This window comes from Anabrus simplex, chromosome 10 (genome assembly GCF_040414725.1).
Source record: "Anabrus simplex isolate iqAnaSimp1 chromosome 10, ASM4041472v1, whole genome shotgun sequence".
Lineage (NCBI taxonomy): Eukaryota > Metazoa > Arthropoda > Insecta > Orthoptera > Tettigoniidae > Anabrus > Anabrus simplex.
Window position 1 is genome coordinate 10,390,280 of NC_090274.1, and position 25,160 is coordinate 10,415,439.

The 25,160-nt window shown below is 39.1% G+C and overlaps 1 long non-coding RNA gene across 1 annotated transcript in view; it reads left to right on the forward strand.

Moving 5' to 3' along the window:
- Positions 1 to 4,249: 4,249 nt before the first annotated feature.
- Positions 4,250 to 25,160, forward strand: part of LOC137502395 (uncharacterized) — a 21,181-nt gene continuing 270 nt past the window's right edge. Inside the window, exons 1-2 of the long non-coding RNA XR_011018763.1 lie at positions 4,250 to 4,368; positions 15,483 to 15,555. This is a non-coding gene — a long non-coding RNA (uncharacterized lncRNA). The remainder of the gene's footprint in view (positions 4,369 to 15,482; positions 15,556 to 25,160) is intronic.

Here is a 25,160-nt window from a genome sequence, read left to right on the forward strand (position 1 = left end):
TTGAAAGATTTTGGGGTTTCCTCTCACCCGCTAGTCATGATGCTAAGACAATAGCAGAGTGTTTAAAATCTTCTTTGAGCGATGTTGTTGATAGCCCAGATAAGTTAGTTTCACAAAGTTACGATGGGGCGAATGTAATGAGTGGTCGCCATTCAGGAGTGCAAGCTCTCATCAGGGAAGATTTTAAGCATGCACATTATGTTCACTGTTACGCCCATTCTTTGAACTTAGTCATGGCACAAGCGACAAGCCAGAATACGGATGTCCGTATATTTTTTGCAGATTTAAGTGAAATCCCCAGCTTCTTTAATAACTCCCCGCAGCGATCAGGTGTATTGACCGAAATAGTTGGTAGAAGAGTACCTCATGCTTCAAACACAAGGTGGAATTTTAAATCAAGGACCGTTGAAGTAGTTTACGAGAACAGAGATGCCCTCATCGAATGCCTTGATCAACTGGAAACTACCTCTCGACAGCCTAACACCATATCGCAAGCAAGAGGTTTGCGTTTAAAATTGGAGCACCCGTTATTTCAGTTCTGGTTGGCTGTTTTCCATCAGATAATGCCTCATGTGGACATTTTATACAGTCAGCTACAAAAGCGAAATTCAGATCCGTTGGAAGTCAAAGGCGCACTTTCAGGTTTCGAGGCTGCTATAAAAATGGTTCGGGAAAATAAAATTGACCACATCGCTGACGAACATGATATACTGCCCCCGCCAGTGAAGGTATCACGAGGGCCGCTGCGTACCTCGAAACGAGTTGCGGCAAAAGAAGTTTGTGACACAGTCATTCTTCAAGCAAAGGAACGGTTTCAATTCACAAACCACCTTCTTGCAGCAAACTTGTTTCAAGCTGAAAATTTCGGCAGCTTTGAGAAGCAGTTTCCCCACTCACTTCTGTACAAAGCGTGTGAGGCCTACCCATTTCTCGACAAACCGAAACTGAGAACCGAACTTGAAATATTATACATGAGAAATGATTTTCGAACTGTTTCTGGGGCTACGACTTTGTTGCAGTTTCTTTTAGAAAATAAGTTGCAGAGTGTCTTTGGTGAAAGCATAAAACTTTTAAATATAGTTATTACTATTCCCATGACGACATCTGAAGCAGAAAGGTGCTTCTCAACCCTGAAAAGAATAAAGACTTTCTTGCGCAGCACAATGACCGAGGATAGACTTAATGCTCTTGCTATGCTGTCAATTGAAAAGGACTTGGTTCGAGACTCTGTGGACTTCAACGAAGCAGTTATAGATAAATTTGCATCCCTCAAGGAGCGCAGGATGGATTTTTTGTATAAGCTGTCTACATAGGGTAAGTCGATTGTGAAACATTTCTAATTTTGCATGTGGTAAATATCGGCATGTATTGTCTGCTTCTCTCGTATTCGATCACATTTTCAAAACTTCTATCATCTTATTTTGGGAGGTTACGGCCCACGACAGGAGAGGTGGAGGGGGGGGGGTACAATTTTTTTCTTCTGTTGAACCCCCAGTGACGAAAGTCACGCGCCGCCACTGCTTCGAAGACTTCTACCGAACCGTCGTCAATTACCTTGAATTGAAGTGTCCGTATTTCGCAGTTATGAAAATATATGAAAGTCGAAATGCATGGTCATTTAAACCAAATACAGTAGAGTCTCTACTGTATTTGGTAAGATGTATATATAAATAATCGATCGTCAAATTACTGTTGGATAAGAAGGGATCTTCGGGTAGAACGGTACACGACTGGGTGACTTTTAAGGGGCCCATAGACGTGCAATATTATTACACAATATCGGGGTTTGTGCAATAAAATTGATAGTGTGTATTTAATATTGAAGGGTTGTGCAATATATTGTACGAAATCAAGAAAGTTTGAAATATATTACGCAAATCGCAAAATACTGTCCTGTGTGTTGGCAATATTGTGCAATATCCCGTTCTCCCGCCAGTTGGTATCAACAAGCGTTGGAGAAGATATCGTAATGGCAGGCAAAAAGGAGGAGAAAAAGTTTATTTTGGAGTTTATCGAAGTGTACCATGGCCTTCCGGCTGTGTGGGACGTTAAGAGCAAAGCGAGGAGTTCCTCATACAATTCACCATTCATGCGCAGAAAGTTTCGAAAATCATTTGGTTCCCATTTTCTCAGTTCATTGAGTAAATTTTCATGAGTGTACTTTTCTCTGTCTAGAAACCACTGTTTGGCCCTTGTGCTTCTTTTCCGTTTCTGCTTCTTTTTGGCACTTACGCCCACGGCGATCAAAACGCTGCAAAGATCAGTGTCACTCAATATAATCACCAAATAAAATACCGGCATCGACTGACTATATATTGCAACGCATATTGTACGTCTATGACAGCTTTGCACAATATGTTGCACAACTATCAATATTATCTCCACACGATTCTATTTATTGCACAAACTCTATTTTTGTGCAATAATATTGTATGCCTGTACGCAGCTAACAATATATTGTACAATCCATTTTGCGCAATAATATTGCATGTCTATGGACCCCTTTAACCCTCAAACACACGCGTATGGGGTGGATTCCACCCCAGGTCATTTTATTTCTTAGTGAAGTGTACAAATACCTTTTCTGTGCTCTCCCCGCTCTTGTACATTTCTGGCTGGTTCCCTGCAGAAAGAGTCATTCGTACATAATATATCTTAAAATCTCCAATTAATACAGTAATTCTTATTTTACAATACAATGATATGTGGGGTGGAAAGCACCCCGACGCGTGTGTCTGCGTCCTAAGATTTGGCGCATGTGCTTGAGGGTTAAATTAAGAATTAAGGAATACTGCCTTATATTTGAGTGAAATATACAATGTGTGGAGCCTCCGTGGCTCAGGCGGCAGCGCGTCGGCCTCTCACTGCTGCACTGCTGGGTTCCGTGGTTCAAATCCCGGTTACTCCATGTGAGATTTGTGGTGGACAAAGCGGAGGCGGGACAGGTTTTCTCCGGGTACTCCTGTTTTCCCTGTCATATTTGATTCCAGCAACACTCTCCAATATCATTTCATTTAATCTCGGCTTCGGCAGCCGGCACAATTCCTATCCTCGCCGCTAGATGGGGCTTCATTCATTACATTCCTAACCCGGTCGAATGACTGTGGATTTTCATTTTATACAATGTGTAGGTTCTCTGCTTTCTGCCACCAAATTCAATAACAATTCTCTTTCTTGGAAAGTCATATTTAGGCTTCTTTCTTCGTTTTCTGCTCAATAGCCGACATAATTTATGAAAATTATTTGCAAACCCCGAATGAAATCAAAAACTTGTTTAGGGCCGATGGCCTTAGATGTTCGTAATCTGTTTACCCTCCAGGTTCGGTTTTTCCCTCGGACTCAGCGAGGGATCCCACCTCTACCGCCTCAAGAGCAGTGTCCTGGAGCTTCAGACTCTGGGTCGGGGGATACAACTGGGGAGGATGACCAGTACCTCGCCCAGGCGGCCTCGCCTGCTTGTGGGGGGATGGGAAGTGGGAAGGAAGCGGCCGTGGCCTTAAGTTAGGTACCATCCCGGCATTTGCCTGAAAGAGAACGGAAAACCACTTCCAGAATGGCTGAGGGGGGAATCGAATCCACCTTTACTCAGTTGTCCTCCTGAGGCTGAGTGGACCCCGTTCCAGCCCTCGTACCACTTTTCAAATTTCGTGGCATAGCCGGGAATGTTGGCAGCTAATCACACTAACCACTACACCACAGAGGCAGACGCCTTAGATGTTACGCTCCTTTAAACAACAAGCATCATCATCATCATCATCATCATCATCATCAAAACTTGTTTACATTTCGATAGCGGTGACAACACCATCTACTGTATTTGACAGCACGTAAGTCATTTGTTTTCCGTGCGCCAGTATGAAAAATTTGCGGTTAAAAAAAACAAACTTGTTTTTGGTAAATCGATATATTAAAATATGTGGTGAATACGGGGAGGTGAGCGTTGTCCAAGATAATAACATTATCCAAGAGGTGAGCGTTGTCCAAGATAATAACATTATCCAAGATTTGGAAATCTTAGATAACAGCAAAGGTAACTGACTTTGTTGATATTAAAGTCGGCCGTGGTTATTCCTGATGATGTTGGCACCATTAATTGTCATGTTTACATCCAAAACTAAACAAAAATAGGAAGAAGAAGTCATATTTACATGCATTTCTGCGATACTGCAAATTTGTAATCTATTTACAACGTGTGTTATAGTAAATAATGTTAATATCGTTGGTATGTTTATTCAGTAATGGATGTGTGTGTGTGTGTTTAGTATTGTTAACCTGAAATACTCCGGTCTGAGTGACGAAATATGCCTTTACGCATTCAAGAAATATCAAGCATCAAGTATGGATTTGCATTGAATAATAATTGCTGCTGTAAGTACTATATTACGGTGTATTTTAATAATTAATAATCATGCATTAGCGTTAAGAGTGCGTCATTAACGATGTATATTTTTTTATTTTTCATTCCCTTGTTAAAAAGTATGAAATCGCTGTTAAGCTTACCCAACGCGCAGGTCGCCCATGGGAGTGAAATCAAAAGACCTGCACCTGGCGAGCCGAAGTCCTCGGACACATCCCGGCACTAAAAGCCATACGCCATTTCATTTCACTGTTAAGCTTAATGGTGCAGGAAAGGGGCCTTAGATATATATATAAAATATGATTAGGCTATATATATTCGTACAAGTTGCCTTACGTCGCACCGACACAGATAGGTCTTGGCGACGAATCAAAAATCAAATCAAAATCTCTTTATTTGCAAATGAGGTGTCTACCTCGGTGGCAAATGGTACACTAAAATACATTATTGTCAAGCACTAAATTTTAAATTAACAAGAGACGAAGAAAATTTTCCTAGAATACAATATTATACAATTTACGCTAATAATTTGTTCTATTAAACACGCACATCATCCTTAATAAATTTATATTGTTTACAAAATTCTACTTATAATATCTTACAAACATAGTCAACTCATATACAGTATGTGAAATTACTTCTAATAATAATATACAACTGGTATAAGATTAAAATTAACATTGAATTTATTTACATATTTATATTTTACCCATTTTGGAACCTAAGTAGCATAACGACCTGCTACGTCTTAACCAGAGCCCCTTTCGCCACCACTTTTCAGAGTTCCTGAAGGGCCTTCACAGCTACCGTAGCGGTCCCAGGGCCCTCGAAGTCCCCACTGTACTTCACCCCTACAGGCAGTCCCCTATTTGGGCTGTCCAAACTCCATAGATCAGGGGATGGAATTAATTTAATCACACACATTTTTTATTTACAATATCCTGCAGTGGTCGAATGCCCTCTAACATTTAATTTATTTTCTCTGTTGTTGTTTATTTTCTTCTTGAGTAGGCTATCTGTACAGATTTTGGAAAAGGATCAAACACTACCCCTGGTAAACTGTTCCACTCCTTCACGCCCTTCCCAATGAATGAAAATTTACCCCAGTCGCTTCTGCTAAAATTCCTTCTAATTTTGTACTTGTGGTCTGTTCTACCAATATAATTATTTTCCAACTGAAGCCTCTCACGGATATCTCTCCATGCTTCTTCTCCTGTATAGGCTCTATATAATCCTATAAGTCTAGTTTTCTCCCTTCTCTTACTTAAAGTTTCCCAACTAAGTTCCTTTAACATTTCTGATACACTACTCTTTCTCCTGAAATCCCCTGTTACAAACCTTGCTGCTTTCCTCTGCACACCATCTAGTTCTTTTATTAGGTATTCTTGGTGAGGATCCCAAACACTGTTTGCATATTCCAATAATGGACGAACCATACTTAAGTAACTTTTTTCTTTTAATTCTTTGTTGCATCCTTTAAGTAGCCTCATTATGACATGTAACGATCTGTATGCTTTCCCAACAATGTCATCAACATGACCCTTCCAGTGCAAATTACTTTCAAATCTCACACCTAAGTATTTGCACTTGCCATCTTTAGGGATAACTACCTCATCCAAAGTATATTCAAATTCAGCTCCTGTTTGTAAATGTTGTAACAGTTGATTTGCCTCCATTAATCTTCATATTATTTTCTTCAACCCATTCTTGGATACTCTCAAGGTCCCTTTGTAATTCTGAGCAATCCTCAATGTTATTTATTTCCCTATAAACAATTATGTCATCTGCATACAATCTTATTTTCGATGTTATATTGTTCCCTAAATCATTTGCGTATATTAAGAAAAGTAACGGACCAATTATACTACCCTGTGCAATTCCCTTCCAAACTTTCTCTTCCTGTGATATATTATTTCCTACCTTGACTTTCTGAACCCTTGAAGTTAGAAATGTTCTTATCCAACGTATAACCCTTACGTCCAATCCTATTCCCTCCAATTTCTTTAATAATATTCCATGTTCCACTCTACCAAAGGCTTTGGAAAGATCTATGGGTATGCAATCTAACTGGCCTCCTGAATCCAACTGATCTGATATGTCCTGCTGAAATCCCACCAGTTGTGCCTCACAAAAAAATTTCTTTCTAAATCCATACTGGCTCCTCATGAACCAATTTTTATCATCACATATCCCTCTGATGTACTTTGCTATTAAACTCTCCAGTATTTTACAAACTGTACTGGTCAGGCTGATTGGTCTGTAGTTCTGTGGTTTCCTTTTATCACCCTTTCCTTTATAAATTGGTATTATTATAGATTCCTTCCATTCCTTTGGTATTACACTATTATTTATGACATAGTCAAAGAGAAATTTTAAATAAGGAACTATATACCACCCCATTGTCTTTAATACCTCCCCAGTAATTTGATCACTTCCTGCTGCTTTTCCTTGCTGAAGCAGTTGGATTTCTCTGAAAATATCTTCATTTGTGAATGAGAAGCTTCTTGTTTCCCTATGTGTCTCTCCCTCTCTACCTTATGTTATGGTTTCCAAGTCCTGACAATCTTCTACTGAATCTCTGAATTCCCTACTAAAGAGCTTTGCTTTCTTAGTATCTGTTAAATAGTGTTCACCCCCTTCTCCCACCATTGTAGGGATTTGGATTCCTTTTCCTTTTTGATTCCTAATATATGAATACAGCTTTTTCCATTTCCCTTTGTGGTCATTACCCTCTTGAAGAATGCCATTCATATAATTCTCTTTTGCTTCCTTTTTCACTCTATTCAGTTCCCTCATTAGCTGTTTTCTAGTTTCTCTATTCTCCCTACCCTCTTTGATTTTCCTGTTTACTATTCTACATTTTCTTTTTAATTTTCTTATTTCCCTTGTATAATAAACAGGGTCTGAGGTCATTTTACCCTTCTTAACAGGTACAAATCTCTTCTCTCCTTCCATAATGATTCCTTTAAATTTAGCCCGAAGTGTATCCACATTACTCCCTTCACTTATCCAACAACTGAATTGTGATTTAAGGTAAGTCCCAAATTCATCAACTTTAGTTTTTCTGTACAATTTCTTGTCTTGTGTGACCCTCTTATTAAGCCTTTTTGGTACCAGTTCTACATCCATTATTACAGCCTTATGGTCACCTATTCCTTCAATTACCTCAGTTTTATCAACAATTTCCCATGGTTTGACCAAGAATACATCTAGTAAGTTATTGAGACGAGTCGGTTCTTGTACTACTTGTGTAAATCCTCCCTCCCAAATTAACTTATTTGCCAGTTTCTGTTCATGGGCTTCACATGCAGCTCCATTCCATTCAGCTTCAGGCAAGTTTAGATCTCCCCCAATTATTACCATATCATTATTATTGTTTTTATGAGTATAATCTATTATTTTCTCAAATATTTCTATGTCTCTTTCCTCTCTTCCAGGCCTGTATGTTCCTATAATTCCCACCTCCTTCATATTATGACAAACTAATTTTATCCGTAATATTTCATCCCTTTCATCGGTAAACCATTCATGTGAACAATAAGTTTCCTTCACCAGAATAAACACCCCCCCCCTCCCTTTTTATCTCCTCGGTCTCTACGATAGACTGTGTACTCTTCTGGAAATACTTCTCTATTACCCACCCCTTCTCTCAACCACGATTCCACTCCTATCACCACATCAGTCTCATAAGATTCCATCAATGTACTGAATTTTAATTGTTTATTTACTACACGATGGGATAGGAAGGGCTAGGAGTTGGATGAAAGCGGCCGTGGCCTTATTTAAGGTACAGCCCCAGCTACATACTGTATATATTCGTAGACTTCACATTTAAATGGCACCCACTATCATACCGTAGTATCTAAATACAATATGTGAGAAAATAAGAATGTGTAGGTCAGTGACTTGTTGCGTATAAGATTAGCTGTAGGTCCATGTTATCAACTTTAATCATTTCAGTTTCTGGTGTTTTTTCCCACGAGCCTTTGTAGGTTAAGTGGGTGAAAAAGCATATAAAAATGATGTAAAACGATACCTGATGTAGCGTAGAAGAGAGATCCTTCCTTTTTGCTTGCTAGGGACCCACCATCCTGACCCTAGAAGTATTATTACTTACAAAGGAGAATTAAAATGGGGGCACTGTAAATCTCAGATTTGAGACCACGTTCTCTGTTGCTGTTGGCCAGCTTGGGTTTTCTGTTGCCTCCAATAGAACTTGCATCATGTGTGCTCACAAGGCTGCCTGCACCTTCGTTGAAAATAAGAAAAACCATGCAGTTTCAAGTTGTCATGGTGTGCGCCCGTTTTAGTTCTTACAAATTTTAATTTTAGGTCCACCTTTCAATACTTGATAAACTAATACTAACAATTTAAGAGATAAATTTAGTTATTTTTTCTTTGGTACATGTTTCGACCTTTTGTGATCATCAAATTCAATTAACAGAAACAATGGAATAACATTTAAAAATCTATGAATGAATAAATAAAAATGATGATTTTATAAGTGGGTGAAAACATAAAAAATAATAAAAAAACACTCAGTAAATTGAATCTTCTTGCTTCTGTCATTAAAATTCACTATACAATGTGTTGTCTTTGGGAAAACTTATAATCCGTAAAGCGGACCTTGAAATTGTATATACAGCGTTTGATCAATGTGCATCAATGCAGAAACGTTGTTGTCATGAAGTTTATTGTTTGCAATCTTACTTTTTGCCACTTCATCACTTTTTGTCACAGTTAGCAAGACTCTTGGTGAAGCTAGAGACCTGTTGGCCTGTTTGTGGCCTAAACATGGTGGCTTATGCTCCCAGACCCTCTTTACTTGCCCCCATTCCAGTGGTCTTGTCACCTGTTGGATCTAAGCTGGCAGCTTTGTGTACCACATTGTGACATCATCCAAGTCACACCATGTTGGAACTGTAACTTGTCTTAGGCTCAACGGAAGCTTTACCCAATTTCTTGGGATTTATTTTAGGTACGTGAAGAGAGATCCTGTATAATGCTAATGAATCATTCCATTTTGGCGGTGGGGGGATGGTTGGTGTTGTGCATCAGCTTGTTTTGGGCAATTAGCATGATATGAACATCAAGTTAGGTCCCAGGGTATCGGCCACTTTTGGGTCTGCCATAATAGTGTTCATTGCAAGAAGAAACAGAAGTGGTGATAAGGCTGAGGACTGTGAAACGTACCAGATGTCCCTGCAGAAACTTGGATGTAGTTTCATGGCTCTGTATATATATATATATATTTTTTTTTTTTACAAATAAGAGCGGATATGGAAGAAGAAAGAAATAAACAGCAGCAGCCACAATTGAAAGGCACTCAACAACGCCGACCAGCACTTAAAACATTAATTGGCACTGGAACAGTAGTAGATGACCTACAAGCAGCAGACAAGAAAGCCTGGCTATTTATTGGGAAATTGAACCAAGGAATGACTACAGAGATGGTGACAAATTATCTGAGGAAGAAAGGAATCCGAGGTAACATCAGTTGCGAAGAGATCACAACAAGAGGAGAAAACGAAGCATATAAAGTTGGAATCCCATTTGAATGTCTAGAATTAACATCTAATCCTGACTTCTGGCCAAGAAGAGATTTCGTTTCTCCAGGAGGAACAAAGGCGTATCTCTTGAATAATTCCATAAGCATGCTCCTTTGGAATGTAGAAGGGCTAAATGGACTACTAAAACTAGCACCAGAAAACACTCTACAAACATCAGACATACTAGTCCTCACAGAAACATTCCTCACGAAACATATAGACATACAAGGATTCTACTCTATCCACTCCCTAGCAAGGAAACCAACAGAAGGAAGGCCATCAGGAGGTGTATCTATCTTCTACAAATCATGGATAGGACCTGTGAAGACCCTACATACAGAAGAAAATCTAATAATTGCAAAAACAATCAAGTTCACTGTAATAGGCATTTATATAAGCCCGAACACCGACATAGAAGCAATAATGGAGCTCCTAACGCTTTCCCTCAGGAAAATTCCAAACACAGAAGAAAACATCATACTAGCAGGAGATATGAACTACAGACTAGACAAACCCGACATGAAACGTAGAGCTGTCCTCACATTTCTTGATGAAGAAAATTTCAAATTAGTGAATGACCCAAAACATAAAACTTATTTTGCCCACAATGGAAGTAGCACCATCGACCTGGTATTCCATAAAGGAGACGATATACAAATTCTAGAACAAAAGGGATTGTGGACTTCACCAGTAACCCTACTGAGAAAAAACATCCCCATACAGACCAAATTCTCACTCAAGATTGCAAAGAAAGTTGTAACAACAAACGTAAAAATCACCGTATCCAGAAAGATAAATTTGGCAGCACTAGAGAGAGAATTAGGAAAAGTAACTGAAGCAGAAAAGGCAATCAAGGAGAGTGATTTAAACAAAGCCCTAGCAACAATCAATAATGTGCTAAAAGCAAGTATAGGCCTAACCCACAAACCAAACACAAGGAAAGCCCAACCGTGGTTCGACAAGGAGTGCTACGCAGAAAGACAAATCACATTAAATGCGCTGCATAAAGCCAGGGTGACGTCTAAACCAGAAGACCTACGAATATACAGTGAAAAACGAAAATATTACAAGAACCTACTAAAACAAAAAACGTACTCAATACATAGAGAAAGAAGGTGAAAAAACCGCTGAAGAAGCAATAAAAGACCCATATGTAGCCATCAGACCCAGAAGATCATCAAGACCTAGCAATGTAGAGATAGGAACCTGGGAAACACACTTCACTCATATTCTTAACAATGCAAGGAAACCAGCGGCGTACGAAATTGAATACAGCAACCAGCTTGAAGCGATATCTCCGATCACCAAAGCAGAGGTGTTAGACACTATCAAAGTTACAAAATGCAAAAAAGCCGCTAGACCGAACAGGTTTTATAATGAACACCTTAAAGAACATCTAGCAGAAATATGGTCCAAACTGTTTAATAAATGTATAGAATTAGGAAATATTCCCAATGAATGGAGAAAATCAACAATTATAACCCTCTATAAAGGGAAGGGTGAAACCAACGACCCAAACTCATACAGAGGAATTGCTCTGGAAAGCAATATCTTCAAGCTGTTAACAAGAATCCTAACCAACAGGATAGTTGAAGAAGTAGACCCCAAAATGCCAGAGGAGCAATTTGGATTTAGAGGAGAAAGAGGAACCTTGCATGTAATTGAAAACCTACTCAGTGACATAGAAGAAGCACAACGGTTTCACAAAGGAAAATTTTATGCAGTCTTCATAGACTATACAAAAGCCTTCGACATAATAGACAGGAAAAAAACTAATGTCAAAACTCCAGACTATGATTGAAAATACCCCCCTTACAGTTCTAACAAGAAATATTCTGGCATACAACCAGATCACCATAGACGATGCGACCCACAAAACCAAGGAAATCACCCAAACTAATGGAGTGCTGCAGGGTGATCCTCTCAGCCCCATACTATTCAATATTGCCACCGCGGATGTAACAATAGCAATCAGAGAAAGAGCAAAGGATGCAGTGATCTACATATATGCAGATGACATGGTCCTAGGGTCAACAAAGAAGGAAGCGCTGGCTGAATGGGCAGGAAATAACAGTCTGAAAATAAACTGGACAAAAACTCAACAGATGGTCTTTCGGAAAGGCAGACGAAATGCAGCAAACAACAACGTAGAATACGAAGACGCCAAAGTGGAAATAGTAAATTCATTCAAATACCTGTGAATAACCTTACAGACTACTGGGACGTTCACACTACACATAAAAGACAAAGCAGTTGCAGTCATGCAGTGATGTTATATTATTGTTGTTGGTGTGGTTGAGTTGTGCTTGATATGCAAGCTTGTTGAGTACACAACACTGCACAGTTACAGATGAGAAAGGAGCCATCACTTTGAACCCAATGCCACTCAAATTTTAAGGACATCACAGGACAACATGATTCAATTTTAACATATAGCAACAAGATTCAACACACAGCAGAGCTGATTATACATATTTTAGCCTAATTGTATCCATACGCCTGGCACTCTTTTTAAACTTGGAAAGTGTTTTATTCTATGTATATACATGAAGACAAAATCTTTTATACATACAACGTGATAATTTTACAAGCAAATCATATCATTCAAGCTCCAAAAACATTAACCAAGTGTATAACTATGTAAATAAGACTTGAACACAGAAGTCAACCGATGAACTGAACAACACGCAAGACGCAAACATTCATATGCATGAAGTGTTCTCACATATATTGTTTTTATCTTATATACTTATAAGTTAGTTTTAAGTAGAGATAGTGTTTTATAAACAAATTTTAAGACATAAAGCATATCGTTATAGACATACAATTGCATTGTCACACATAGTGACATACACGCCAGTTCCCGTTTCGATATGCCCCATTTGGACGTGACGAAGTATTTGTTATCATGTGGCATTCCCCAGACAATGTAATCTTAATCATAGCTCCATGATATATATGTGAATGTGTTGTTCAGCTGAAGATGACCCTGTGTAGGGGGTCGAAACCGTAATAAATGCAAAAAATAAGTATTGATAAGTGGAAATTCTTTCCTATTTCCAATTGGGTAGTGTAGTGTGTTGTGTGAATATGAATGGGAGAGGACACCCAGTCTCCAAGTTGTAGGAAGTACAGGGTGGTGCACAAATAGTTGACACTTTGGAAAAGCAAATATAAAATTTATCGTCTGTTCTATGATGTTCAGATTTTGCACACACCTTCCCTGCTTCATGGAAATAACTCTAGAGGTGACACTGCTGCTTTCTCTCCCATGGCTTACATTCCAGTGAGCTTTCCGCCACCACCGACTCTCCGTTCAGCAGCGTGCTAAAACAGTGCAAATCAGAAAGTGTTTCAAAGGAAACTTCGGGCACTAGCAAGGAACACCATCCTTTGCTTATACAAAAACTTTGAAGAACAAGGCTGTGTGAAGGAAGAAAAGCCAGCCACATGCATCAGCAGTTCAGGGTTGCCCGCACAAGTTAACATGGCAGAATATCACGCCATTCAGTTCAAAGAATGTAATAGGGTGACCTTCACTTGTTCCCGTACAAAATGACTGTAACGCATCTTCACAGGCAGAAGGGATTACAACACGCCTTATGGATGCAAGTTAAAGATGAAGTATTGTTTAACACTTGGTTCTCTTATGAAGCCTGTTTTAATCTCAAAGGGGCAGTTAATAAACAGAATGTGCAGTTTTGGGCTACAGAAAAAGCAGACGTTATTCATGAAAAAACATACATGGGAATAAAGTGAGTGTGTGGTTAGCTCTGTCAAGTCATGGGTTAAATGGACCATTTTTCTTCAATCAGACAGTTGATACGCACCGATACAAGGACCTGCTGGAGAATGAATTCATGTCTGAACTTCTCGCTACAGAACTCCTTATTCGTATGCAGTGGTTTATGCAAGATGATGCAACACCTCACACAACTAATAATGTTCTTCAGTTTTTGAGGGGAGTATTTGGTGATTGTGTAATGTCTCATCATTACCCGCAGTACAGCAATAATGGCAGATTCTTTTGGCCCCATTTAAGCCCAGATTTAAATCTTTGTGATTTCTTTTTATAGGGCTATTTGAAAGAAAAACTCTTTGCTTCAAGACCTCAAAACCATATGGAAATGCCTGCCCAGATTGTGCAGCTCTGCAGAGAAATTCATGAGGACCTGTGCTGTAGTCGTCAGAAACACGCGTACTCATCTCAAAGAGGTTGTTCACCGTACTGGAGGTTGCATTGAACATGTGATGTAGTGAAATGTATTCCCAAGGTCCAAGCAACCCGTGTCTAAAATGTAATTAGTGTTCTGTGAAAAATGAAGTTATTCTAAAATTAAAGTGTCAACTATTCGTGTGCCGCCCTGTAGCCTGTCGGCCTTCAGTCTTCCTCTTTGTTTCTTGCCCTCCAGTCTTCCTTCTGTTAAGTCTTGTAGTAAGCCTCTATGTCACTGCGTGTGCCCAATCTAGGCGAGTCGTCTTTTCACGCTGTTGCCCAAGCAGTACTCTTACTTCATGAACCCAATTGAGTACCTCCGCATTTGTGACTCAATCTGTTCAAGAAATCTTAAGCAGGCATTTCCAACACCAAATTTGAAATGCCTGAATAAGAATAGCGAAGCTGGCATTCGGCGTCTACATTTCTACACAGTATAACCCACTGACCAAAAGAATATCTTAACAAATCTCATCCTCAGCTCTAGGCTCAAGGCTCTGTGTAGAATGGTGGTCTCGCCATTCTAAGCCGCATCTTGGTGTCTTGATGGCAGTAGCCATCCTCAGATATTGTTCCCCCCAGTAATTAAAGGAAGATACCTGTTCGAATTCCATGCCATGAATGGAAATGTTGGCATCTTTTCATTGATGTACTTGAATTAATTTAATTAATTAAATAACTGATTTAACCAGTTGAAATATCTGGCCGGGAATAAAACCCATAGCCCTCTGAATTGAAGGGCAGTACGTGACCATTCAACCAGGGAGCTGGACATTGCCGCTGGTATTGTATTAATTATTTAAAGAAATTGTTTCTTTTGTGATAGGCGCGACGGAAGTGCTATGCGAAATATCATGTCTAGCACCTACATGAATGTGAACGCAGAAAGTGCTGCAAGTATCCTACCAACAACACTGTAGATATTCAAACAAAAAAAAAATGGAATATTATTTCCTATTTCCCCAAACAAAAGCTTTAATTATAGTTGCGGTCATGATCCTTTCCATAGGTTATTTTGTAGATGTTCCTATGAAGCAGTGTCTTGTTGAACTGATATTCTCAATCGGTGAAATCAAATTAAGGTTCCCTACTGAATTTTGATTGAGAATCTAGTTGTACTTTTGTTCTGTCTTGCATAATACACCTCTTACATGATTTATCTTTATTGATCTGTTGTTGTCCTAGCTCCATTGTTCTAAGAATGGCAAGTAGGCTGGGATGGAAAACATTAAATAATTTCAGAGTGGGTGGTAGTTTAGATATTCCTAGAAATAAAAGAACATATGTCAGATAATGGCGTAAAGCTCTTGTACATTGATTATTTATCATATCTAATAACTAATATTTTGGGTTATTGTAGGTCAACAAGTCTTCTCTCAGTTGCCAGCAGATTGGACTCGGAACCTCCAGATTGGTGAAGTTTTAATTCTTAGGTGAGTACTTGCAAATGATATCTTAATATATGTTAAGAAAGTAGAGGACGGTACTATAGACATTCCTAGAAATAGAAGTACAGTCGAGACCGGTTGGGACCGTTAGTCGTTACAGGCCATAGTCGCACAAACTTTTTCGTTGTTGTTGCTAAAAATGTCATATCTGTAGGTTTTAGGCTGCACACCTATGTTGTTAATTAACAGAATAAAGTTAAAACTTTAAGAAACAAAAGTTAAATAAGTACTGTATTTATGGAGTGGGACTGAGACGATGCTTACACGGTACGTACAGTAGCAATATGTCAGCAAAATATAAACTAATAAGTGAGGAAAGAAGTAGCAGCAATGTAAATTAATCAATAATGTCACACACGGTCTTGGTTAATACATGAGATGTTATCTCTGTCCTTCCAAATTGTAGAAATCGTTGAGTGTGATACACACAATTCTCTTGCAGTATTGAGTTCATTATTTATTTACCTTAAACTTTACAGTATCTAGGGAAGGCCAGGTGAAAAGGACTGGCCCCCTACTTGAAGTGCCCCTTCACCTTTTGAAATAATCGCCTGAATCCCAAACTAAAACAGTCGTATAATATACACTCTTTACAGGTAAAGTAACAAAGTATAATTTATACATTTACACATCCTTTCACTCCCTGGTTCATTCGTCCAACTATTGATATACATTTTCTCACCGCACATGCTTCGTAAAATAACATTTAACTATATTTACTAGAGCTGTCAATGTAATTGATTAATCAGTTCATCTAAAAATCAGATTAACCGATCAATGTACTTTAGCCGATTAATCGAACCGATTAAAATTGTAGAATGGTGAAGGAAAAATAATTGTTTTTCATGACACAAAACCTGTATATTGTATTGTCCTTTGCCATTTGATGAGCTAGCCTCAGCTATTGTGTGATTGACTAGTCATTAAAGTAAGCTGATGTTCATATCATTCTTTCAGAACGGTAAAAGTCCAGAGTGAAGAAGGTAATAATGAATAATGACTGATGATCGACTAACAAAAATAATGTGGAATTTTATTCAATCTAAGGCAACAAGGCCGACATGGTTCCAGGAATGCAAAACAGATCTGAGGCAGATTGGTAATTCAGACCAAGAAATTCATGACAGGAACGTATTCAGAAGATTGGTGAACAACTATCAAGGTTTCAAAATGGCATCAACTTCCAGAAGACGGAAAGGACCTTCGTCTGAAGAGCATAAACAGGCATTCGTCGCTGGGTTCAGAAGATACTGGCAGGAAGTCAAAGCCGGAGCAAGAACAAGACCTAGACACTAAAATGAAGTTGGTTGTTACCACACAGTCCATAGAGGCTCAACTCGATGTATTAAAAAAAAAAAAAGAATAAAAATGAAGTATGTCAACAACTACAGAGGTATATCTCTCTTGCCAGTTGCTTACAAGATATTCTCAACAATACTACTAAATAGAGTAAAATCGACACTGGACAGTCAATTGGGTGAATAACAAGGTGGATTTAGAGAAGGAAGATCTTGCTCCGAACAGATTTTCAACCTGAAATCTATAATTCGACACAGATTAATAAACTCCAAAGACATAGTTCTAACATTTATTGACTTTAAAAAAGCTTTTGACTCTGTTGATAGGGAAACCCTAGATATAGTAATCTGGGAATTTGCAGTTAAAACTAAATTGGCAAACCTAATTCGTGAAACACTTACAGACACTATCTCGAAAGTAAAATTTATGGGTGAAGTATCTCGACCTTTCTAAATAAATACAGGTGTCAGGCAGGGCGATGGTCTATCTCCACTCCTTTTCAATTGTGTCATGGAGAAAATTATAAGAATTTGGAATGAAAAACTGAAAGAATCTAAATTATTGCCACTCATGCTGGGGAAGAAGAACAAAGGTGTTGCAATAAATTGCCTAGCATTTGCAGATGACTTTGCCATACTTTCAGAAAGCCTTACAGATGCAGCAATGCAAGTCAATCTCCTTCAAAAGACAGCCAACATGACAGGCTTGAGAATCTCTGCCGAGAAAACAAAATTTTTGACGAATATAAAGAGTGCCCCAAAGTTTTTAGTAACGGATATTGGTCAAATAGAAAAGGTAAAGAAATTCAAATATTTGGGTGAGACAATTCAAGAAAATGGTTTAGAAAAATCTGCTATAGAGGAGAGGATACAAAAGATGGAAAGAGCATACAGTATAACTAAGAATACTTACAACAAAAAGTGCTTATCAAGAAAACTTAAAATAAAGCACTACAACACAGTAGTGAAACCAGAATGCCTTTATGCCAGCGAATGTCTAGCACTGAACTACAAGCTTGATAAATTAGAAATATTAGAAAGAAGAATTATAAGGAAAATATAAGGTCCTCTAAGAATTGCAGAGTTTTGGAAATTAAGAAGTAACATTGAAATTTACCAGAACGTAGAAAACATATCAGAAACAATAAGAAAAAGATTGCTATTTCTTGGACACATTTACAGAATGGATAACAATAGACTAAATGAATCTTCAAGTACCTTTGGGAAAAGAAATCAACTACCACCTGGATTCAAGAGTCAAGAAAGACCTGGAAAGGAACAACATACGAGAAGAAAAATTATTGGAAAGAAAGATTTTTAGGAAGAAAGTCTTACAAATGGAAGGATTCCAAGGGAGGAAGGAAAGGAAAACAGGCACAAAGTGGACTGAAGACAGGAAAAAGAAACACAGTGAAACAATGAAAGAATACTGGAAGAAAAGGAAAGAACAACTAAAGAGGAACAATTGAAATTGTAACGTGGTCCTTAGAAGGCCGGAACGCAAGAAGAAGAAGTACGTAATAATTCTCGTAATTAATTTTGAGTGAAACTCGCCAACCAAAAGTCTTTTTAGATGATTTCAAACAAACAATAATATAATTTCTTTTTTTCATGGCGTCATCAGTAGATTGGGCAGACGCCATGATGGAATTTTTCAAGATGTACATAATTGAGTAAAGCTTGAGGTAAAATCTTGAATTAATCCACCGGGTCTTAGAATACAGACATGAATATGAGATTACTTACGTCAGCCGAGATGAAAATAAAGAAGATAATCCAAATATGATTGATAACAGTCTCACCACCACGGCACGCAGCCGATTTTAAAACTTAGAAAAGCCACATCACAAATTGAAAATTTCACATACTTAAAAAAAAAAAAAAAAGTAGACTAACTTAGTCTACCCTAGAGGTACAGGGCATAGAATTAAACGCATTGTGCCGAGCACAACAAGTGTTTCTAAGGACACACACAAATCCACATCCATGTTGGAACAAGGACACACAGCTAGTGAACCAGAGCGAGCTCGGCTGACCAACATGCTGCTTCTGTGCATGCTTGCAAGTATTGATTTTTGAGAGGCAAATCGCCATATCCAAGCAAGGACACAACAATTAAATATCACATATTTGAATAAGTAAAGCAAAAGCAAACTCGTGTCCTCATCCTGAGGTGGTGCAGCTCTTTTCAGACACACCCCCATTGGAGGTGAGCTGCATGTACCATTTCAACCATATACCAGCCCTCCTGCCAGTTTTAAATTCCTGGCAGTACCAGAAATTGAACCCGGGCCCCCGAGGACGGCAGCTAATAACACTAACCGTTACGCTACGGAGGCGGACTTTGAATAAGTTGAATCAGTAGAATTACTTCAATTAAACAGGCGTACCAATCTTATAGAAGCGGTTTTCAATGAGATGTGGAGGTATAGTCAGACGAATGATGCGGAAGCTATTTCGGATGTAGAAGACCGTTTACCACTTTGGTATATCATGGATGAATTTGGTTCAGCTATTCAGCATTCCAATGACCCAACTTTCAGAACCATTCCCCTTATTTACCTACCTGAAGGAGTGACATACACTCTCCTTTTCCCAATAAAGGATGTACCAAAAGGAGGTGAGGTTATTAGAGATTATGTGGAAGGGCCTTTCCATGATGAACTTACTTGAAAAGGATTATTACTACCACGAATACCAGCATCATTTGCGTCTGTAAGCTTCAAGCAAGAAGAGCCTGGAGAAACTTATTTTTTAGAAGGACATGTTGCAGAATCTCTTCCAAATTTAGGAAATTTTGTTAATCTTCAGCCTGAGAACCAGGAAAAATTAACTGTCTTTGCTGAATATAAATATATCCACAATTATTTAACACATCCAAGATTTGTAATCACAGAAAATGAAAATTCTGCAGACATGTTGTGGTACACCAAACATTTTAAATGTTATATACTATGCTATATATACTAATTGCAAAAGCTGTGTTAGTATTGGAGATGGTCACTCTGAATGGTTCAGTACAACCAAAGGAGTTTTTTTTTTTTTTTTTTTTTTTGCTATTTTGCTTTACGTCGCACCAACACAGATAGGTCTTATGGCGACGATGGGACAGGAAAGGCCTAGGAATAGGAAGGAAGCGGCCGTGGCCTTAATTAAGGTACAGCCCCAGCATTTGCCTGGTGTGAAAATGGGAAACCGCGGAAAACCATCTTCAGGGCTGCCGACAGTGGGGTTCGAACCCACTATCTCCCGGATGCGAGCTCACAGCTGCGCGCTCCTAACCGCACGGCCAACTCGCCCGGTCAACCAAAGGAGTACAACAGGGAAGTGCCTTGTCACCACTTCTATTCATAGCAGTTATGGATACCATTTTAAAGAAACTAAAAGGAAAAGGTAATACAGATCTTCAGGCTCAGGTGTTTTGCAGACGATGAGGCAATATGCGATGAAACAGAGGAGGGAGTGCAGAATAATCTGAATGCATGGTGTAAGAAGTTGGCTGATTATGGAATGAAATTGAACCCATCAAAAACAGTAGCATTGAAAATCAGCAGACATTATACAGAATGCAACATAAAAATACAGGACCACCAAGTTGAAGTAGTACACCAATTCAGTTATTTAGGAAGCGTAATGGCTAGTAATAACAGAGCTGAGAGAGAAATAACAAACAGAGTAACCAAAAGCTCTAACTTTTACAATATCGTTAGACACCTGCTCTAGGATGAGAAGATCCCACAAAGAACAAAAATGACCCTGTACAAGTCATATTTCATTCCCATCCTTACATATTCTCTGGAAACCTGCACACTAACATCAAAGGATTGTAGTAGGATTCAAGCCTGGGAAACGAAATTTCTTAGAACTGCCCTCCAAAAGATACGACTTGATCACGTGAAAAATGATGAGATCTGATCTAACCGAGCTCTAAATGAATCGATGGAGGAAAGACTTAGGTCATCTAGACTTAAATGGTTTGGGCATGTTAAACGAATGAATAGCACAAGGTTACCATGTGCTTATTTGGAAAAGAGAATAACAGGTAAAAGACCAGCTGGAAGACCAACAAGAAGATGGATGCACCAACTGAGGGAAGACGTGGAGAGAAGAGGATGGAATTGGGATTCTGTCATGGACAACAAAATCTTTTTGAATAGGCAACTTTGGAATACGCTCGTTTTCAAACACCCTACCCGGCTCGCTGGAAAAGCAAACCAATGATGATGATGATGATGATGATGATGACCAAGTACAGAAGTAGTTTCCCAGTGTATGGGTTAAATATGGTCCTAGTAATAGTGCCTCACTTATGCACGTTACAGTTTCTGATCGTCGTACTGAAAAGGTTTTATGGAAAGCTCTCATTTCTCATGTACCATCCCTCTAGAGACATGGTAAAAAAAAAAAGCAAGTTACGACGTAGAAAGATAAAAATTATTAGATGAAATGGAAAAAGCAGAATTTTTTAATCTCATGGGGGATTTTTGGTGTTTCACATATAACCGTAGCTACTCGGGTTACAGCTCAGCGGATTGATTCAAATGGGGAATATCGTAATTCAGTATGTTTAACATGTTAAAGAAAACCACATTGCTGCTAACTGCACAGAAGAGTTTGAAAATGAAGTACGTGAATGGAGTTTGGTAGACAAAGTTTTCACTGTTTCCACCGACAATGAAAGATATAATACCAATATAATGGTCTGTTATTGGACATTATAAATTTTCCAGCTAACTCATTCTTGGTTGCCTGCGTTTCGCCCTCGTGTGCTAAGTTAAGCTCGTCAGTTGGGACTTAGCACACCACCCAAGACGCAAGGCTAGTGCATACCGTGGAGGCCACTGCATAGGCTATTTGAAGCCACCAGCAGTGCCAATGCACTATGAGAGCTATGTCTCATTTCCAAAAATAGATGCCTGCCTGGCCATCAAATGATGTAGATGTTGATTCCCATAGGGAACCTAAAATATTTGTCCCGAATGAGTAAATTTATAATACCAATATAATGGTCCGTTATTGGACATTATAAATTTTCCAGCTAACTCATTCTTGGTTGCCTGCGTTTCGCCCTCGTGTGCTAAGTTAAGCTCGTCAGTTGGGACTTAGCACACCACCCAAGACGCAAGGCTAGTGCATACCGTGGAGGCCACTGCATAGGCTATTTGAAGCCACCAGCAGTGCCAATGCACTATGAGAGCTATGTCTCATTTCCAAAAATAGATGCCTGCCTGGCCATCAAATGATGTAGATGTTGATTCCCATAGGGAACCTAAAATATTTGTCCCGAATGAGTAAATTTATAATACCAATATAATGGTCCGTTATTGGACATTATAAATTTTCCAGCTAACTCATTCTTGGTTGCCTGCGTTTCGCCCTCGTGTGCTAAGTTAAGCTCGTCAGTTGGGACTTAGGTTCCCTATGGGAATCAACATCTACATCATTTGATGGCCAGGCAGGCATCTATTTTTGGAAATGAGACATAGCTCTCATAGTGCATTGGCACTGCTGGTGGCTTCAAATAGCCTATGCAGTGGCCTCCACGGTATGCACTAGCCTTGCGTCTTGGGTGGTGTGCTAAGTCCCAACTGACGAGCTTAACTTAGCACACGAGGGCGAAACGCAGGCAACCAAGAATGAGTTAGCTGGAAAATTTATAATGTCCAATAACGGACCATTATATTGGTATTATAAATTTACTCATTCGGGACAAATATTTTAGGTTCCCTATGGGAATCAACATCTACATCAATGAAAGATATATCGTTCTAGGAGTTGAGAGAGCAAAGTACGACAATTTTCGGTGTGTGGCTGACATCTAGTGTACAATTAAGAACAAAGTTATCAACGGTACTGTGTGAACTCGATTAAAATTTGATGAATCGACTGATTAATCAATTAAAGGCATTTGGTTAACCGACCAAAATTTTTAATTGATTGTCAGCTCTAATATTTACATTTTTACATTTCATATTGGCAGGGAGGTCGTCCCAAAGCCGCGCTGAACGAGCAAAGGAACCTAATTTGTAGGACTCATTTCGCACAAAGGGGGCTATAAGACACTTGAGGGGCTTGGGTAAGAAGGTGACGTCGCTTTGTTTGCACAAGGAGGCGATTGATGGGAGCTGTTCTTGTTAATAAGTCATTCAGTGCAACGTTCGATTCCTTCTAGTTTGTGAAGTTTAGCAGTAATGGTACGGTACCAGGCGGGTAGATCATACGTTAGTATAGGTCTCACTAGTGTCAGGTATGGCATTCGACTTGCACCCACAGAGACTTCTGGCAGCTTTGCATCTCACTTCCTTAATGTTATATATACATTCTATTGTGTTTCGAGACCTATTTAACCTAATGTATTTACATTTGCCAGCATTAATTTTGAGCCCGTTGAGTTTACACCACATTGCTATTGTGTCCAAGTCCGACTTTAACTTCAGACAATAATCTGCACATTGTATATCCCTGTACATTAATTAGGGGCCGATGACCTTCAATGTTAGGCCCCTTAAAACAACAAGTATCATCATCATCATCATCATCATCATCTGTGTCATCAGCGTACATGGTTGAGGTCACACATTTAGGTAAATCAGAGACAAATGTATTAAATAAAGCAGGTCCCAAGACGGTGCTTTGACATATTCCTAAGGTTACTTTAACAGTCGTTGAATGAACTCCATCAAACACAACACGCTGAGTTCGACTCTTGAGAAATGACCACCACCATGCCAGTACACTTCCCCTGATATTCATCTGTCTTAATTTTAACAAAAGTCATTCATGCAGGATTTGGTCAAAAGTTTTAGCCCAGTCCAAAGCCACGCAGTCTACCTGAACAGTATTAGATTTCTCCAGGGAGAACTGCCTCTCATCAATAACCTTTGTTAATAAAGTATTACAGGATCTTTCACTTACCGGAAGAAGTATTCTCAGTCGTTCCATACATTTATGAGGGCAAGACAGTAAGTATCTCCAATGAATTTTTATAATTTGTTACAAAGAGGGTACACGCTTTTTATTGATATCATTTTTCAACATAATCACCCTGCTTTTCAGTGCACATGGTCCACTGTTTCACAAGCTTTTTGATACCCTCTGCAAAAAAAGGTTTTTGGTTGCAGAGCTGAATCGACGGCCTCTTAGAGCATTTTTAAGTGGACCAAACAGGTGGTAATCTGACGGGGCGAGATAGGGACTGTATGCAGGATGCCCCAACACCTCGAAATGCAGCATCTGAAGAGTTTGAGCGGTGTGGGCGGCAGTATGTGGACCCGCATTAAATGCAACAAAAGAACTACTTCCGACAATCCATCTCTGCATTTGTTGTGAATTGTAGGTTTCAGCTTTTTTACCAGCATATCACTGTAAAGTTCCCTGTTTACTGTTTCCCCTTTTTTCTGGTAATATTCCAGGATTGGCCCTTGAGAGTCCCAAAACACTGCAAGCATCATTTTTCCTGCGGAAGGTTGACTCTTGAATTTCTCTTTGCTTGGGGATCCGGGATACTTCCATACCATGTTCTGACGATTGCTCTCTGGTTCGAAGTGGTGAACCTGTGTTTCATCTCCAGTGATGATCCATTTCAGAAGCGTTTCATCTTCGTTAGCATGACGGTCCAGTAGGTGCTGACAGATTTCTCACACGATTGCGCTTCTGCTCTTCATTGAGTTGTTTTGGAACCCATCTCGAAGATACTTTGCTAAAGTTAAGCCTGTTATGCATGATTTCACATGCAGAACCATGGCTACTGTGCATATGGTTTGCCAAGTCATCATGTTGTTCAATACTGACATCAGTTACGGCTGCAGATGGACACCCGTAACTTCCTCATCGTTCGCGCTCGTGCGACCCGTTTCGCTGTGGCAAAACATTGTCCCCGTATTGTGCTGAAAGTCTTCTATGAATTTCGCTCCTGGTACACCCTCAGACAAAGAGGATATTGGGGAACACTTTATTGTTTAGCCAAAGTTTATTAAACGTACACTGCTTGTTAGCCATTGTCATGAGTTTCAAGAAGCATCCTAGAACTCAAATGAAAAAGAATAACATAAAAATGTTAGAAGAAATGACACAAGGACACAAAAAAATTGTAGAATTGTTGTTGTGAAAAAAGAAAAGTTACAATAGCCTGGTTACAGCAGACTAAAGCATAAAATATCCCCTCAAATCCATCAGTGGGGAAGATTTTCCTGACTTTCCAGAATGTGGACACTATGCACCCAGGGCCTGGTGAGCACACAACGCCTTAGAGCCCACCTAAAGACAATTAGAGCCAAATTGCAGACTCTACTT